Genomic DNA, 17,930 nt, shown 5'->3' with positions numbered 1-17,930 from the left:
ATGCTAATCCAATCATATTAGCAATAATATTAGAGAGGCGGGACTAAAGAAATGCAAAGCCAATCATATTAGCGATGTGAGTTACGGAGGCGGGCATTGCAGAGAAAGAAAGCTGTTAACCGTTTGTGTACCACATAGAGCGTCATTTTTACAGAACAGGATTGCAAAAGATTTCTAGTCTCATTTAAATGATTCCTGAAAAAAAAATATAATAAGTAAAAAATAGAAAACACAAGAATAAGAAGGACATTAGTGGTTATATATAAATACAGATTAATTGTTTGGTCGAAATTATTGCTAGGGACAATTCAGTCTTCCCTGAATATTGCTAGGGACATGTCCCTAGCGTCCCACCCTAAATCTACGCCCATGAGACAAGTACATTATGGCCAAATGTGTGTGTTTGAATGAATATGCTTGTCTACACAAATATTGGATCACTGGCAACCACAGATGCATTACGTGAGATCTACTGCATGAAACCGCACTCCAGAGCCGGACCGCCAGACTGATAGACGGCCAAACTAGATGCCTATTAATTCATAAAAAAGATGCCCTTATCAGTTCACTAAAGAAAGTCTCATGTTTAGCGAAGAACAGTAAATCATAATGCTGATGGAGGTGAGTGTAACATTAGACTGTCCATTAAATGCATAAGGGAGGGTTCATAATAGCTCTCATGGTTTATCAAATTTAAAACAGGGAATCTAACCTATACCCTTGTTGCTCATTTCATCATCATATAGTGATTTAAGCAGTGGCGTACTGTATTTGGCCTACAATGTCTATGGAGAAATACATCCATAGTATAGTTATTTCCAGAGTCGTATAATAACAGAGTTACGAAACGCTTTGATCTCGCCGCCGTGCGGTCACGTGATTCATGTAACGTTCTGCAGTTCCAAACCAAGCAGGGCTGTCAATCTGTTTGCATAGGTTTTCAGCTATTTTAGATAAATATTAGCTTGTAATGTGAATTGATCACTACTATGTTTATAACGTTTTTTTACTAGGGAGTGATGTAAATATAGTAAAACAGTTAATAAAGATAAACAGTTAATTGTGGCCCAAAGATAACTGTGGTTATCTATACCAACTACAGCAACACAGTTTATCTTTTATTTTTGTAGCAAAATATGGCTATATAAATGGCTATCAATCTGCTAAAAACATAATTCCTACACTTTTACTATATTAAAATCACAAAAAAGATCGCCAACACGGTTATTTGTAACAGTGAAGCATAACATAAACACACTAAATTAATATTTAATTGTATTTATAGTACACACATTAAATGTTAATATAATCATACATGATTTTCGAGGATACATCACTCGTATTACTTACCAAACACAATGAAACACATAGCAGCATTGTGAAGCAGTGTGACTTTCTTATAAGGCATTTAGCTTGTCGCTGTTGCCCCCTAGTGTTACTCGTAATATATAAAAAAGATAAGTATAAAGTAGATGGCCACCAGTAATAAAATATTAAACCATTAAATCTATATTATTCACACATTATACACAACTCATTAAAATATAAAAAATTTACTAGTTATTATTAACGAAAATCATTACCTACAGCAGAGTTCATAAAATATCACTGTTGACTATATTAATGAAATGTCCGAAAATGTAAAGAGAAACGGTAATTTCATCGATTTACCAGCAGGTGCCATTGAAATGAATGGGCTTCAGTGCTGCGTTTGGAACTATGCGTCACTACCGGTCACTACATGGAACGCTGTTACTTCCGCATTCCATTCTTACAACGGACGTCTATGTGAGTGTCGTAACTCTATTATTATACGACTCTGGTTATTTCATAATGTTTTCTCGCATATCAGTGGGAAGCCTGACAGGTGAGTTATTAGATTGTCCCTCACGCTGATAAACATAATAATTTATGCCATCAAACGCCTCGTGTCATTTAAATATATGACTGGAGATGACATCCTTATATTAATTGCCTCAAAGGACAACAAACTAACATGCAAAATGATGCTACGTTATCATTAACTTGTTTGATTTGGTACATGTGATATTCTTTTATTCATTTCTTGAATATTCTTTCTTTATTAGGCCTGTAGTTTACCTTGTTAACCTTGAATGTGTTATTGATAAACATTCCTTGAAATGACTGAATTTTAATGCTGAACAACTCAGAAATATAGAAATATTGTAATGCTCAACGTTATCATGGATAAATGGTGCCTGTTAAGAGCATGTAGTACAGACGAGTGATGACTGAAGATCACACCAGATGGGGGAAATGCAAGGAGCTTGAATCCCCCCGGGAAATTTCAGTATCATTTGTGGCACCATAGTTCCTTTTGCTAAACGTTTATGGTTGTATTATAATACATGCAGAGATCTTGTCACAGATAAATTGAAGATTACTATTAATACTCTCGGAGCATACAAACATGACTAGAGGCAAATAAAACACTGATCATAAAATAATAGAGATGAAGCTTTTAAAATAGTCAAATTTCATCAGAGCATCTTAAACATTCTAATTTGTCTGTTTAACACAGTTCACACGTTTGCACACACGGGAGATGAGGAGTAAACATAAAGTTGTCATTGGACAGAAGACAACAGAGACAGGGATATGTAAAATTTAACAAAGTTTATTGAAACACAAAATTAATGGTGAATAGTGATGGTGATGTTGAGGGGTCCAGGGGGAAGCCACAGACATCCTGTTAGCGGAGATATCTAACGATGACGATGATGAAGAACTTGGTTTTCTGAAAGACATAGAAGAGATGTGAGTCAGGTATTCAACAGTAGCATAACACGAGGTTAGCCTTGACGAGACCGGACAGTGTCTGTGGCTCGGATTTGTAGTGCAAACTTGATGAGGGGTGACAGGTGCAGGTGATCAATACTCAGATGATTGTGATCTGTGAAACTGAGGGGTGTGAGTGGAAGGACCTGGCAAATCCGTGACAGTACCTCCCCCCCCTGAGGGTCCACTCCTGAGGACCTCTGTGGTGCTGGACACCGAGGAGGGCGGCCTCTGGGTCTGGGGGCTGGTTTACCAGGATGGCTCTGATGAAACACCATTAGGAGTTCGGCCGTCCACCTTAGGAGTTAAGCTGCCCACCTCGACGCCTGGAATCCAACAAGCTCCTCACGGTGTAGATGGTGCCATCTTCATCCAGAGGGGGGGCTTCTTCACCAGGTCCTGTGGAGGAAGCAGAGGAAGTGACAGGTGAGTGGAAGGGTTTGAGCTGTGATACGTGGAAGACGGGATGGATCCGGTAGTGTGCGGGGAGACGGAGTTCAAAGGCTACCGGATTGACCTCCTTAATGATGGTAAAAGGGCCCGATGTACTTGGGACTCAGCTTTTTGCATGGTTGTTTTAGACAGATGTTCTGAGTAGATAACCATACCTTATTTCTCACTTGGAAAGGGGGTGTAGGAGCTCGTCGAGCATCTGCTTGCTGTTGGTTCTTACGGAGCGCAGATTGAAGGTGGTTATAAGCTGAGCCCCAACCCTCTCGCTCTCTTGGAACCAGTGGTGCACTGATGGAACTTCGCAGGGTTCTTCTGACCAGGGAAACATTGGCAGCTGAGTACGCACTGGAACGGAGTGAGACCCGTGGCCTGTTGGTGTAGAGAATTCTGTGCGTACTCGGCCCAGGGTAGAAACTGGCTCCAAGAGTTCTGGTGGTTATGGCAGAATGTTCGGAGGAAATGACTGACCTCTTGGATTTTCTTTTCGGTTTGTCCGTTGGTTTGAGGATGATATCCAGATGATAAACTGATGGTCATATCAAGGAGTTTAAAGAATACCTTCCACACTCTTGAGATAAACTGTGGACCTTTATCCAAAACAATGTCTTCAGGGAGGCCGAAGTATCTGAAGACATGTTGAAACAAGAGTTCTGCAGATTCCATAGCTGTGGGTAGACCTTTAAGGGGTATTAGTCCTAACATCTTAGAAAAACGATCCACCACTGCAAATATGCAGGTATTACCTTGTGAAGGAGGCAGATTCGTGGCGAAGTCTACTCAAAGATGTGACCAGGGGTGATGAGGAACAGGATGAAGTTTTCCATGAGGTAGAGGTCTAGGAATTTTAGCCATTGCACAATCCTTGCACCCCCTCACGAACCTTCTGATGTCTTCTGCCATATTAGACCACCAGAAGCGATGTTTAAGCAACGAGAGGGTTTGTTGAGCGCCAGGATGACCAGTACCAGTGGAGTTATGGGCTTTGGTGATGAGTGGTGTAAGATGTTGCAAGGGTACATACTTCAATCCAGCTGGACAGCCCGGTGAAGGATTAGCAGTGTCGGGAATGGTATCCTCTTGACTCCAGTCGATGGGGCAGACGAAGATCTTGTCTGGTAAGATGTTCTCAGGAGGAGTAAGATCATCCTCTGGAGCGAACATTCTAGATAATGCATCAGCTTTACAATTCTTGGTACCTGGACGATAAGAGATGGTGAAGTTAAAGGGAGTGAAGAAGAGAGCCCACCTGGCTTGTCTTGGATTGAGTCTTTTTGCCTCGCGGAGATATTGGAGGTTTTTATGGTCAGTTAGCACCATGAAGGGATGACGAGATCCTTCAAGCCAATGTCTCCACTCTTCAAGAGCCAGCTTAATGGCCAGTTATTCACGATCTCCAATGTCATAGTTCTTCTCTGCTAGGCTAAACTTGTAAGAATAGTAGGCACATGGATGAAGGTCAGATGGTTTCCCCTGCTGCTGTGACAAGACGGCTCCGACACCTGTGGATGAAGCATCTACTTCCACAATGAAAGGTTTGTTAGGATCTGGATGAGTTAAAATGGGTGCTTCACAGAAAGCTTTCTTCAATTTCAAGAATGCAGTATTAGCATCCTCACTCCAAAAAAGATTTTTAGGTTTACCTTTCAATGTTGAGGTTAGAGGGGCTACCACAATGCTGAAGTTCTTGATGAATCTGCGATAGAAGTTGGCAAAACCAAGAAACTTTGGCAGATCTTTCACAGAGTTGGGTTGTGGCCAGTTTTTAATGGCTGCAACCTTTCCTTTGTCCATACTCACTCCACGACTCAAGATGTAAGATCCCAAGAACTTTATGGTGGATTTGTGAAATTCACACTTCTCAGCCTTGATGAATAGACTATGTTGCCAAAGTCTGTGAAGAACCTCTTTCACATGGATGATGGGATCACTGGAATAGAGTAAGATGTCATTAATATATACAATTACATGACGATGAAGAAGGTCTCGGAATATAGTGTGCATACAATCTTGGAACACAGAAGGGTCGTTTACTAGACCATATGGCATGACCAAATATTCCCAGTGACCAGTAGGGGTCACAAAAGCGGTTTTCCACTCATCTCCAGATCTAATACGGATTAGATTATAGGCGCTGCGTAAATCCAGTTTAGTGAAGATTTTAGCACCTCTAAGTTGTTCCAAAGCCGCTGGGACGAGAGGAAGAGGGTAGCGGAACTTACGTGGGATAGCATTCAATCCACGATAGTCTATACAGGGTCGGAGTCCGCCATCCGTTTTGGTCACAAAGAAGAAAAAGGGGATGCAGCAGGGGAGTTAGACGGTTGTGTGTACCCTTGCTCCAGAGCTTCTGATATGTATTTCTCCATGGCTTCCTGTTCGGGAATAGGGAGAGAATAGATCTTGCCTTTAGGTACTGGTTCACCCAGAAGGAGGTCAATCGCACAGTCCCATGGCCGGTGTGGTGGTAGTTTCGAAGCTCTCTTGGGACAAAACATGTCTTCATACTCTGAATATTCCGGAGGAATAGACATGGAAACATTATCTGTAGGGCTTTCATTAGATGTGCGGCATACCTTGAATTTTTCAGGATGATGATGAGGTTTAGGCATTTCGGGAAAACAGTGTGGAAAACAATGATCACTCCGTTTGATTTCACCAGTGTCGGATGGTGTTCAACCAACCAAGGTCGTCCTAGAATCACGTCCGCGGTGGAATTCTCCAGGACCAGAAACTTGGTCTTCTCTTGATGTAACATGCCCACTGTCAGAGTGATTTCTTCGGAGCGATGTTTAACTGATGACCTGTTGAGTGGTTTTCCAATGACTGATTGTACCATTAGTGTTTTTGTGATAGATTCTTTCTTGATGTTATACTGCCGGCAGTGCTGGGAGGAGATGAAATTCCCTGACGACCCGGAATCGATGAGGGCAGACACTATAACAGAGAAGTTGTGAAATAATAACTTAACTTTTGTAGTTAAAGGAGTGTAGATGTATTTTTTTCTGGTTGAACCGTACTCACCAAAGCCCGAGGTGGACGGATGGGGCATTCAGAGATGAGATGCCCCCTGCCGGCACAGTACAGACACAACCCTTCACTGATTCGCCTTTGTCACTCTGAAAGTGGGATGCGAGTTGAGTCCAACTGCATGGGTTCTGGTCCTGCAGGGGACGGTTCTGGTGGGTGTAGGAGTGCAGGTGTGGTGTTATTGCAAGCGAGCATGCGATTCTCAGTACGAATAGCTCTTTGGATGAAACGCTCCAAACCAATGCTGTCATCAAATGCTGCGAGTTGAAGACGAAGATCTGCATTGAGGCCATTACGGTAAGTGGTGATGAGGGCTTGTTCATCCCAACCACTAGCAGCCGCTAGTGTGCGAAATCGTAGAGAGAATTCAGCAGCGGAATCTTTACCTTGTTTGATGTGGTATAACTCATCACAGACCGAGTTATCTCCTTCTGGAAGACCAAACACTTCTTAAAAATGATCATTTAAAGCACGATAGGATTGAAGAAGTGATCCATTTTGTCCCGTATGGAAACTGCCCAGCGATTCACTTTTCCGTTGAGTAGTGATGATATGAAGGCGATCTTACTGTGGTCTGTGGGGAAGCGATTGGGTTGCATTTCAAAGATGAACTCGCATTGAAGTATGAATCCTTTGCACTCTTGCACCTCACCAGAGAATGGATTCGGATTGGCCATGGGAACTGTGGTAGCTGTAGCCTGATGAGTTGCAGTGGTCTGTGGTTTCTGAAGTAGTTTGGCTCTGAGTATGTCCACTAGGTTCTGGAATGCGTCCTGTTGAGACATTAAATTTTGTAGGTCCGGTCTTCTGTTAGTGGACAGAAGACAACGGAGAGGCGATATGTAAAAATGTAACAAAGTTTATTGAAACACAAAATGAATGGTGATGGTGATGTTGAGGGAGTCCAGGGGGAAGCCACAGACACACTGTTAGCGGAGATATCCAACGACGACGATGACGATGACGATGATGAAGAACTGGGTTTTCTGAAAGACATAGAAGAGATGTGAGTCAGGTATTCAACAGTAGCATAACACGAGGTTAGCCTTGACGAGACCGGACGGTGTCTGTGTGTTTGTGGCTGGTATTTGTAGTGCAAACTTGATGAGGGGTGACAGGTGCAGGTGATCAGTACTCAGGTGATTGTGATCGGTGAAACTGAGGGGTGTGAGTGGAAGGACCTGGCAAATCTGTGACAAAAGTAGATTTAATAGTAATTAACAGATCAAAATACAGGAGCGTGGAAGACAAATGTGGCAAACATAAACTTAACTCGGCAGTTACGTAGATGTAAAACTGACAAATGACAAAGACAATGGAGTGATTATATAGGGTCCAGATAATGGTGAACAGGTGATGACAATGTTCAATGATGGTGGATGACAGGGTGCACAGGATTATGGGAAAGTGAGGGCAGATGAAAGGAATCGTGACAATTTAATTGCAGTTAACATGTAGATGTCATATCGTGGCTTTATTTTGATTGGCTAAGAAATGTACTGTGGGTGTTGCTTACAGTACTTTTCTGTAAACCGAACACCTAACCTGTCAAATGTCTTAAAAATAGACACCAGATTTTCACCTTGGATGTGCATTATTTTCTAACACATCAACATTTAGGACAAGTGTAGTTGATGTGTTAGAAGCTGGAAAAATATGCAAGCTTAAGGATTTGAGCGACCTTGGGCACCATATGGGAAAGAATGGGAAAGAAAGGTGATTTAAGCAAAATTGAGTGTGGCATGGTTGTTGGTGCCAGACGGGCTGGTCTGAGTATTTCACAATCTGCTCAGTTACTGGGATTTTCACACACAACCATTTCTAGGGTTTACAAAGAATGGTGTGAAAAGGGAAAAACATCCAGTATGCGGCAGTCCTGTGGGCAAATGCCTTGTTGATGCTAGAGGTCAGAGGAGAATGGGCCGACTGATTCCAGCTGAAAGAAGAGCAACTTTGACTAAAATATCCACTCGTTACAACCGAAGTATGCAGCAAAGCATTTGTGAAGCCACAACACGCAGAAGTTTGAGGCGGATGGGCTACAACAGCATAAGACCCCACCAGGTACCACTCATCTCCACTACAAATAGGAAAAAGAGGCTACAATTTGCACGAGCTCACCAAAATTGGACAGTTAAGACCGGAAAAATGTTGCCTGGTCTGATGAGTCTGGATTTCTGTTCATGCATTCAGATGGTAGAGTCAGAATTTAGTGTAAACAGAATGAGAACATGGATCCATCATGCCTTGTTACCACTGTGCAGGCTTGTGGTGTAATGGTGTGGGGATGTTTTCTTGACTTTAGGCTCCTTAGTGCCAATTGGGCATCGTTTAAAAGCCACAGCTTACCTGAGCATTGATTCTGACCATGTCCATCCCTTTATGACCAGCATGTACTCATCTTCTGATGGCTACTTCCAGCAGGATAAGGCACCATGTCACAAAGCTCAAATCATTTCAAATTGGTTTCTTGAACATGACAATGAGTTCACTGTACTAAAATGGCCCCACAGTCACCAGATCTCAACCCAATAGAGCATCTTTAGGATGTGGTGGAACGGGAGCTTTGTGCCCTGGATGTGCATCCCACAAATCTCCATCAACTGCAAGATGCTATCCTATCAATTTGGGCCAACATTTCTAAAGAATGCTTTCAGCACCTTGTTGAATCAATGCCACGTTGAATTAAGGCAGTTCTGAAGGCGAAAGGGGGTTAAACGCAGTATTAGTATGGTGTTCCTAATGCTCCTTTAGGTGAGTGTATATGTCAGGACTTTGCCTTAAAGTCTTATGTTATATCTGTATTTTGTCATGGTGGCAGAGTTCTGGCAGTCCCAGGCCTCATGTGGAGGTTCATGCCTTGTTTTTGTGTGGCATGTGCCTCCGGTGTCTTGTCTTGTGACCCCGCCCCCTCGTTCTCCTGCTTATTAGTAATCATTGGTTTTCTCCCATCACCTGTTCCCGCTCATTATCTTGTTTGCCTCCTTCTATTTAATGTCAGTGTATCTTTAGTTCTGTGCAGGATCATTTTGTATTGTTCTCGTGTCCGTGTAAGTTCAAGTAAACCAAGATCTCGTCAAGTTTAGTGTTATCTGTCTAAATATTGTGTTTCATGTTGTGTACCCCCTCGTGGGTGTTTGTTTTGTGTATTTAAAATAAAGTATTTTCTGTTCTCCCCGACACCGTCTGCTATTGGGTTCATCCGTCTACGTTTCCTGACAGAATGATCCTGCCACAATTGAACCCAGCAACGGTGTCGGGGTTAGTTGCTACACCTCCCGTTTTTGTTTTGTTTTGTCGTGGTGCGTCCTTTCCCGGAGTGGCTGACCAGGAGGATCCGTGGTGTCTTTTTTGCTGAACTTTGGAGAGCAGCTGTTGAGTCCGATCCGGACCTTGAGGGGTTGGCTGCCTTTTTCGGACCGACCCTCGGCTTGGCCGCTGTGTGGTTTGCTGCAGCTCACGGGAGGGCAGAGCCCGCGCCGCCGGAGCTCGCGCAGCCCGCACAGCCACAACTGGAGCCCGCGCAGTCAACCTGTCCCGCGCATCCTGCGCCTTCTACCCAGCCTGCACTGTTGACTGTGCAGTCAAGGCCAGTGAGGTCTGCGTGGCCACAGCTGCGCCCTCGTCCCGCACCCCCTTGGACTATTGTGTTTTGAGTGTCTTGTGGACTTCAGTGTGTTTGATAGTTTTTATCTTGTTTTAGGCACCTTTTGTTATTTTATAGTCTGATGTATTCTTAGTCTTGTCATGTTTTCTTGTCTTGTGTGTTCCCTTTTGGGACGCCAGGTGGCGTCCCTTGAGGGAGGGCTACTGTCAGGACTCTGCCTTGAAGTCTTATGTTATATCTGTATTTTGTCATGGTGGCAGAGCTCTGGCAGTCCCAGGCCTCATGTGGAGGTTCATGCCTTGTTTTTGTGTGGCATGTGCCTCCGGTGTCTTGTGACCCCGCCCCCTCGTTCTCCTGCTTATTAGTAATCATTGGTTTTCTCCCATCACCAGTTCCTGCTCGTTATCTTGTTTGCCTCCTTCTATTTAATGTCAGTGTATCTTTAGTTCTGTGCAGGATCATTTTGTATTGTTCTCGTGTCCGTGTAAGTTCAAGTAAACCAAGATCTCGTCAAGTTTAGTGTTATCTGTCTAAATATTGTATTTCATGTTGTGTACCCCCTCGTGGGTGTTTGTTTTGTGTATTTAAAATAAAGTATTTTCTGTTCTCCCCGACACCGTCTGCTATTGGGTTCATCCGTCTACGTTTCCTGACAATATATATATATATATACTCTCCCATTCTCATGAAATGCATATAAATAGCATACAGTGTAAAAAGTTTTTATGTATTGGTTTAAATTTTTTCAGTTTTTTATCATTGCCTAAAAATAGACAAAAACATGGAGAAATGCGGCGTATTAAGTTAACGTGCAGGACTGGCGCATCATATGCATGCACAATATTCAAATAATTCATTAGCCTGAAGCCAATTATTTTTAACATACAGGTATATATATATATATATATATATATATAGTATATGTTTGAGTTATTTTTGATGGTGGAGCAATTTCTTAGACAAAGGTTGTTGAACTAGATTTCTTTAAATGACATTTCTCTCTAGGGAAGACCAGAAGAAGATTTGAGGAGAGCAAAGACTTCACACACATATCATGATGTGCCCTGGAAGTCTCCAAACAGTTTAAACCAGCATCATGAGTCAATAAATGAGATTTATGTGACAACATTTTTATTTTATGCTTTTATTTGCGTTGTTATTGTACAGGCTGTCTGTGTGTTGTTTCTTCACGGTCTAGCTTTTCCAAACCAATGAGAGTGTGAGACTTTTTCAATGTTTTTATATTTTTTTGACAAACTCAAACCCCAGGTGTTTTAATCAACAATAACACGCTTTAAACGTCCTGCCCTAAACAATAGGAAAAATTGACTTTATGTGGTCAGTTCCTTTGTTCATCACACAGCTATGTTGTTTGTAATTTATATTTGGACAGTTGTCCATGAATACAAACACATCTTGTTTAACATTCACTGTCATTCAAACTGAGGTGTTTCTGGGGGATCGCGACTGATTGGCAGCTCTAGATTGTTTCAGCGCTAAAGGCTCCAACCTGAGGTGACATTTTCTTGAGGGCCTTTTTCACCTCTGACAGTCCACAAAATGATGTTTGTAGATGGTTTTAGAGCTACAATTAATGGTCACTTAATGAAATATCCAAACTGTAAGCATGCATACTACTGAGGAACATCGAAGGAGACACCCTATACTTATCTTGATTTACATGCTCAAACCAACTTTACAAGTCCTTATCCACACAAAGAATAAAACGTATACACATGAATGACTAGTCAGTGAAAAGGCCATCAACATTTTTCTAAACGTCTAAATCTCACGGTTCATGTGTGGTAAGTGTGGTCCATTGGCTGATGGGGAGGGTGGGAGTCAGGGGACACATTTAAAACACATTAAGTGTTGGGAAACCATTCATTGTTCTACCTCCTCATCCTAGTAGACTTTTCACACACTTGTTCCTTGGGAAAGCCACCAAAAACACACAATTATGATTGGGAACGCAGCCAAATGCTTATAAAATCTAGTTCTGACAGGTGGATTGCTCCCTATGGACTAGGAGCGCTGATATTTGACAAAAAGATTTTCCACTGCACTGCAGATACTGCGTTGTTGTACAGTGAAGCCTTTGAAACAATCAATATTCTCTGAATTAAAATTAAATGTATAATAATAAGCTAAACTAAAGTTTTTTGGTTTATAAAGAAAAAGCAATGTAAACATTTTCATGCAATAAAACCTTAAAGGTGCCATGCATTATCTACATTGAAGGTTTGTTGCTTTATTTTGGGGGAAGATGATCAAGAAATGGTTTTACATGTCCATTTACAACCCTATGATTTGCCTTAAGAATATTATTACCTTATTTTAAAGGGTCATGAATAATAATGTTGAGCTCTGCTGTGATTGGCTGTTTCTCAGAGCAGCTCTGTGTGTGTGTAAACAGACCTTATGTGTGAGCAGGTATCAGATTCAGATTTTGAGGAATAATTAATTGTTTGGAGATTGTTAATGGACGTTTCTGAGTGGTGAGTTTGTGTTTTTATCAGTATGGACCTGCAAAACGTAACTGTAACGTCAATAGTAGAACTTCAGCCTAAACGTTAGCTTATAGCATTAACTAGCATATAGCGTTAACTCAGCAGTCACAACTTTTGTTTTTAGCATTGTAATAACATTGTACTTAATTTAATGTGTAATTTAATGTTGGGGCGTACATCACAACTGTAACATCACAGTCGGTGTTATGTTGCCTGTTTTTTATGCTAATACTGTTGGTGTCCAGCCTCATCTCACAGGAATTCATACATATTTTACGAAATTCCTATAAAATAAATAATTCTAATAATAAGAAGTAAAATTTACAAAAACGTATGATTATTAAAAAACAAACAAAACAATAATAAACTAAACCCTAACCTCAATGTCATAGGGTGAAGCAAATGGTACGAAAACGTATGTGGTTGTTCGAAGTAATCCGAATTAGCGACCACGTAAAATACGTACAAATTTCCATGAGTTTGTGTTGGTTTTCACAAGCCTGTTGACCTGTAAACTAGATAAATAATGTTTACATTACAATACAATTTTTTGTAAGCTTAGCTATCTTTTGACTCACCCCACCTAGCAAATTTTGTGCAAAGTCATTTCCACTTGTATTAAATGTATTAAAAAGTGTTTCAGCTCGATGTGATTTCCATTATGACGTTAGTGTAGAACCGCTGCTGAATCAGAATGAATGATGTATCGGTGTAGCTGTTTGCTAACATCATCCTACACTACAATCTTTCTGCCCTGATGTGATGTCCATTAGTTTGTTGTGCAGTAATATCACAGTCATCCATTTCCTGCTGTACGGCTTCTCTACGCCACAACAGAACATTTATTGAATCTCCGTAGCTGGCTGCAGAATGTTGCGACAAATTAATTGTCTTGTTTGGGTGATGGTAATTTGACAGCCATTAGAGGAGAGATCCAGGGCCAATGTCTTCATGTGTCTGTGTTATGTTAAAGGTTTTTTCTCTTTAAGGTGGTTCAGGCATCCGACCCCCCTTCATTAATGCAGTAAGAGAGGCACGGGTGTGCGGGTAGGATTGTGAAACACTTAGTGCAGGTGTGAGAGACGAGATGAGTGTGTGTGTGTGTGTGTGTGTGTGTGTGTGTGCACAGTGGAATGTGTCCTGCTTCATTCCCCATCTGTCATTTGTTTTCATGCCTCTTTTCTGTAGGAGCGGCGTCTGGAATGGCATATACCACACACAAACTTGCAGTTACACACTTTACACTGTTTAATATTATAATATAATATCAGCCTGCTCTCAGCGGTAGTAAGTATTATACATAACTTTCAAAAACACATGTACGTTTAAATAGATGTTGAAGCATACAATGTAGACATATTTACAACATTTAATTGTAGCATTATTAAGCATTATTACGTTTTTTACAGCTACAAAACGTAAAACATTTACAAATATTTCATACTATAAAGATTGCTGTATCATTTTAACTATTTTTAACCCTTTAACTATTTTAGTGAAAATGTGACCACTCTAAAGCCAAAACTATACTAGGGACATCCGCGTATGCGCACTGTCCGCATGACGTCATATTCGTCATCAGGAGGGTCCGCAGCCTTCCACGTGCAGCCCAAAATTTGAGACCGCACTGACAATGCGTACAGTGTGCGTTTGTTCTAAACTGTGTTTGCAATGGCGGATCGGCTACTTTTCTTCACCTATCCTAATCAGTGCTGCCCTGACGGCCTGGTAGAGTAATAATTTGAAGAAATCATTTGTATTGCGTAAAATGTCAAACGCGGTCAGCCGCGGGGAGTATACTGTACTTGGATAGCTGCCTGGACGCGTGGGCGGATAAAAGGTATACCCCGGCCTTAACCCTCCCCCAAACCCTACCCTAAAAATCTAATGTATTCGTTTGATTTATTATTATATTATAATTATATATTGCAACGTAACAGACAGAAATGTGTAGGAAAATGTTTGTAACAATATTGTCAGGAATTGCCAGGAGACAGAACCCAAGCGCAGACAGAATAAGGGAACAAGGATAACTTTATTAAATAAAACTGGAAAACAAAACCCACGAGGGGGCAAAACAAGATGACAAATGACAGACTAAACACTAAACTAGATAATAAACTTGACTGGACTAGACTGAAAGTGAACAAGACAATAAACATAAAATAATCTCTACAATGAACAAGACTTGACTTAGCACTTGACTAGACTAAGAGACAGGCAAACACAAACTCCATATAAACAGACGATCGAGCACAGGACAGCAAACACAAGGGCATTAAATAGGGGAGCAAATCAAGAGGGGAATAGGTGACATGAATCAAACAATGATGGGACAATTAACGAGGAAACAAGGGGCGGGGTCAGAAGACGAGACAGAAAGCACATGGCTATGAAAAACAAAGCCAGTGCTCTCACTCAAAACATTGGGCTGCCATGATCCTGTCACTATGACTAAAAACTGTGACCTGAAGACAGGATCATGGCAGGACCCTCCCCTTAAGGGACGCCACCTGGCGTCCCACAAGGGAACACACTAGACACAAGACAGGACATACGGTGAAACAGAGAAAAACCAATAAAACATTATGCACAAACACAACGGCAAACAACAACTTACAATGACAGGGTTGGGATGAAATAGCAAAAACATCATTAAAGGTAGGGGGGGTGGGGGAACAAGAAAGTTCATCGGTGGTGGTCCAGACTGGGAAGGACTGGGTCTAGAGCGGGGGGTCCGGGCAGGTCTTACTGGGGGTTCTGGGGGAACAGACCTAGCAGTGGGTACGCGAGGGGCTGAAGGAATAGGCAGGACAGGAGGAGGAGTAACAGGGGACAAAACTGGGTCACGGAGGTGATCAGGGTGCTGTGGTTGCGCTGGCAGCATAGGTGGCTGTGGGTGCGCAGGTGGCTGTGGCAGAGCTGGAGGCTCAGGAGACTGTGCTGGCAGCACCGACTGTGTTGGTTGTGCTGGCTGTGACTGTTCAGATGCCGGCTGTGACTGCGCAGGTTCCGTCCGCACCAGCGCCGACTCCAGCTGTAATGACTGTGGAGGCGGCTGTGGCTGCGCTGGCTCTGGCAGCGCACACTCTGACTGGGACGCAAAGACAGTGGCAGGCTGGGGGTGTGCCATGAGACCCGGCAGAGACTGAGGTTGAGGGCTGGAAATCCCCTTCCTCCTCTTCTTCTTCTTTGGCCGGGGAGCTGAGAGTGGAGGAGAACAGAGAGGCGCTGTGACACGCGTGGCAGGCTCCGAGGAGGACCCCTCAGATACAGACTCCCATGATATCCTGCGCTCACGCTTCCCCCGCAGGCTTACGAGTTGAGCAGAGTCCTCGTGGGCAGAGAGCGCCGGGCCCTCCTGTGTCATAACCCCGATGATGACTCCCTCAGGAATAGAAGGCAGAGGACTGTACTTGGACTCGGGGGACGCCTTCTCATCCCGGGACCGTTGCGCGAGGCGGTCCACCATCTGCCAAAAGGGCAGGGAAACCAGATCTCCCCGCTCCGGAATCGGTGGAGGATTGTTGAGGCCGGCAACTAGATATTCGCTAGCCAGGGGGTCCGGAAAATTCCCCTTGCTCCTCTCAACCGCCAAGGCGTAGTCGTGGAGGGACAGCCTCCCCTGGGGTGGAAACGGGCTGCTGCCTGCGAGGGTCTGGGAGGTAATGGAATCCCACCATTCAGGGTCCTGGGCACGCCACATTATGGGACTGTCTGCTGGGTTCTAAATGGCTCGATCGTTCTATCAAGAATTGCCAGGAGACAGAACCCAAGCGCAGACAGAATAAGGGAACAAGGATAACTTTATTAAATAAAACTGGAAAACAAAACCCACGAGGGGGCAAAACAAGATGACAAATGACAGACTAAACACTAAACTAGATAATAAACTTGACTGGACTAGACTGAAAGTGAACAAGACAATAAACATAAAATAATCTCTACAATGAACAAGACTTGACTTAGCACTTGACTAGACTATGAGACAGGCAAACACAAACTCCATATAAACAGACGATCGAGCACAGGACAGCAAACACAAGGGCATTAAATAGGGGAGCAAATCAAGAGGGGAATAGGTGACATGAATCAAACAATGATGGGACAATTAACGAGGAAACAAGGGGCGGGGTCAGAAGACGAGACAGAAAGCACATGGCTATGAAAAACAAAGCCAGTGCTCTCACTCAAAACATTGGGCTGCCATGATCCTGTCACTATGACTAGAAAACTGTGACCTGAAGACAGGATCATGACAAATATAGCATTTAAAATATATTTAAGCCGCTAATACAGTCCTACCCTGTTTATTAAAATCATGTACTGTTAGAAATTAAAAGCATAACAAGCTGCGGTCCTCTCTGGAGTTTATGAAGAACAGAGAAATATTAAAGTTATTAATCCACCAGAACATTAATCCAGCTTCTCTTTGTTAAGGCGCGCATTTTTTAAATTTCAAAAGTACATCGACTGAAAGACGGCAATTAAAGCGGTAAAGCTTCTTGAGGTGCAACATTTGAATTCAAAAAAACTTGAGATTTGACGTTTACGGTCGGTGATGAGAACTGGGATCAAGATCGCTGGATAAAGGGCTGAATTCGTATCTGTTCCTTGCAATAATATGAATATCGTGTTATTGTGTAATTGTTGTTGCATAGTAGTAGACTGCATAGCAGAAAACATCTTTTGTTTGTCATGGCAAACAAACTAAATATTACAAAATGGTTAAATGAGTACAGAAATATTATTCATTTTAAGGTTTTAAAGTGTAGTAAAGTGTAGAAAATACGACTGAACACATGTCATAAATCAAAACGTCATTCATAGAAACGCCTATGCTATGCCTTCGATTTTAATATTTATGAACAGTGTTGGGGGTAACGCATTACAAGTAACGTGCATTGCATAATAAGATTACTTTTCTGAAGTAACGAGTAATTAATTCAATTTAAAATAAAATACTGTAATAATATGTACTGAATTAAACTAAACATATAAACGTAGAATTACACACTCTGTGCGCCTAAGTGAGAACTGTTCGAGTCAGAAACGGAGATGGCAGGCCAGAGCTCGACATTTTTGCGATCATAAAAAACACCTGCAAGGCCTGAAAGAGATCAAGCCTCAGCCAAGTAAGAAAAAGTAACGCAAAAGTAACGCAAATGTAACTTAAAAGTAACGTAAGCATTACTTTCCGTGAAAAGTAACTAAGTAACACAATTAGTTACTTTTTTGGGGAGTAACTTAATATTGTAATGCATTACTTTTAAAAGTAACTTTCCCCAACGCTATGAAATGTACAACTTTGTATGTCTGTACAGCTGTTAATACATATAAAAATGTAAGTAAATGTCACGACTGGGAAACAGGAATCAGGACGCAAGTGCAGGGTTCACCATGAAATAAATAACATTTAATATAAAATGAACAGAAACAAAACACGAGGAGTAAAACAGCAACACAGGAACATCCAAAATGTGACACGGGGAACAGACAGGGTAGTAATGACAATGACAATGATCCGGCGACAG

This window comes from Paramisgurnus dabryanus, chromosome 8 (assembly GCF_030506205.2).
Source record: "Paramisgurnus dabryanus chromosome 8, PD_genome_1.1, whole genome shotgun sequence".
NCBI classification, from domain to species: Eukaryota; Metazoa; Chordata; class Actinopteri; order Cypriniformes; family Cobitidae; genus Paramisgurnus; species Paramisgurnus dabryanus.
Note: the sequence above shows the minus strand (reverse complement) of the source record.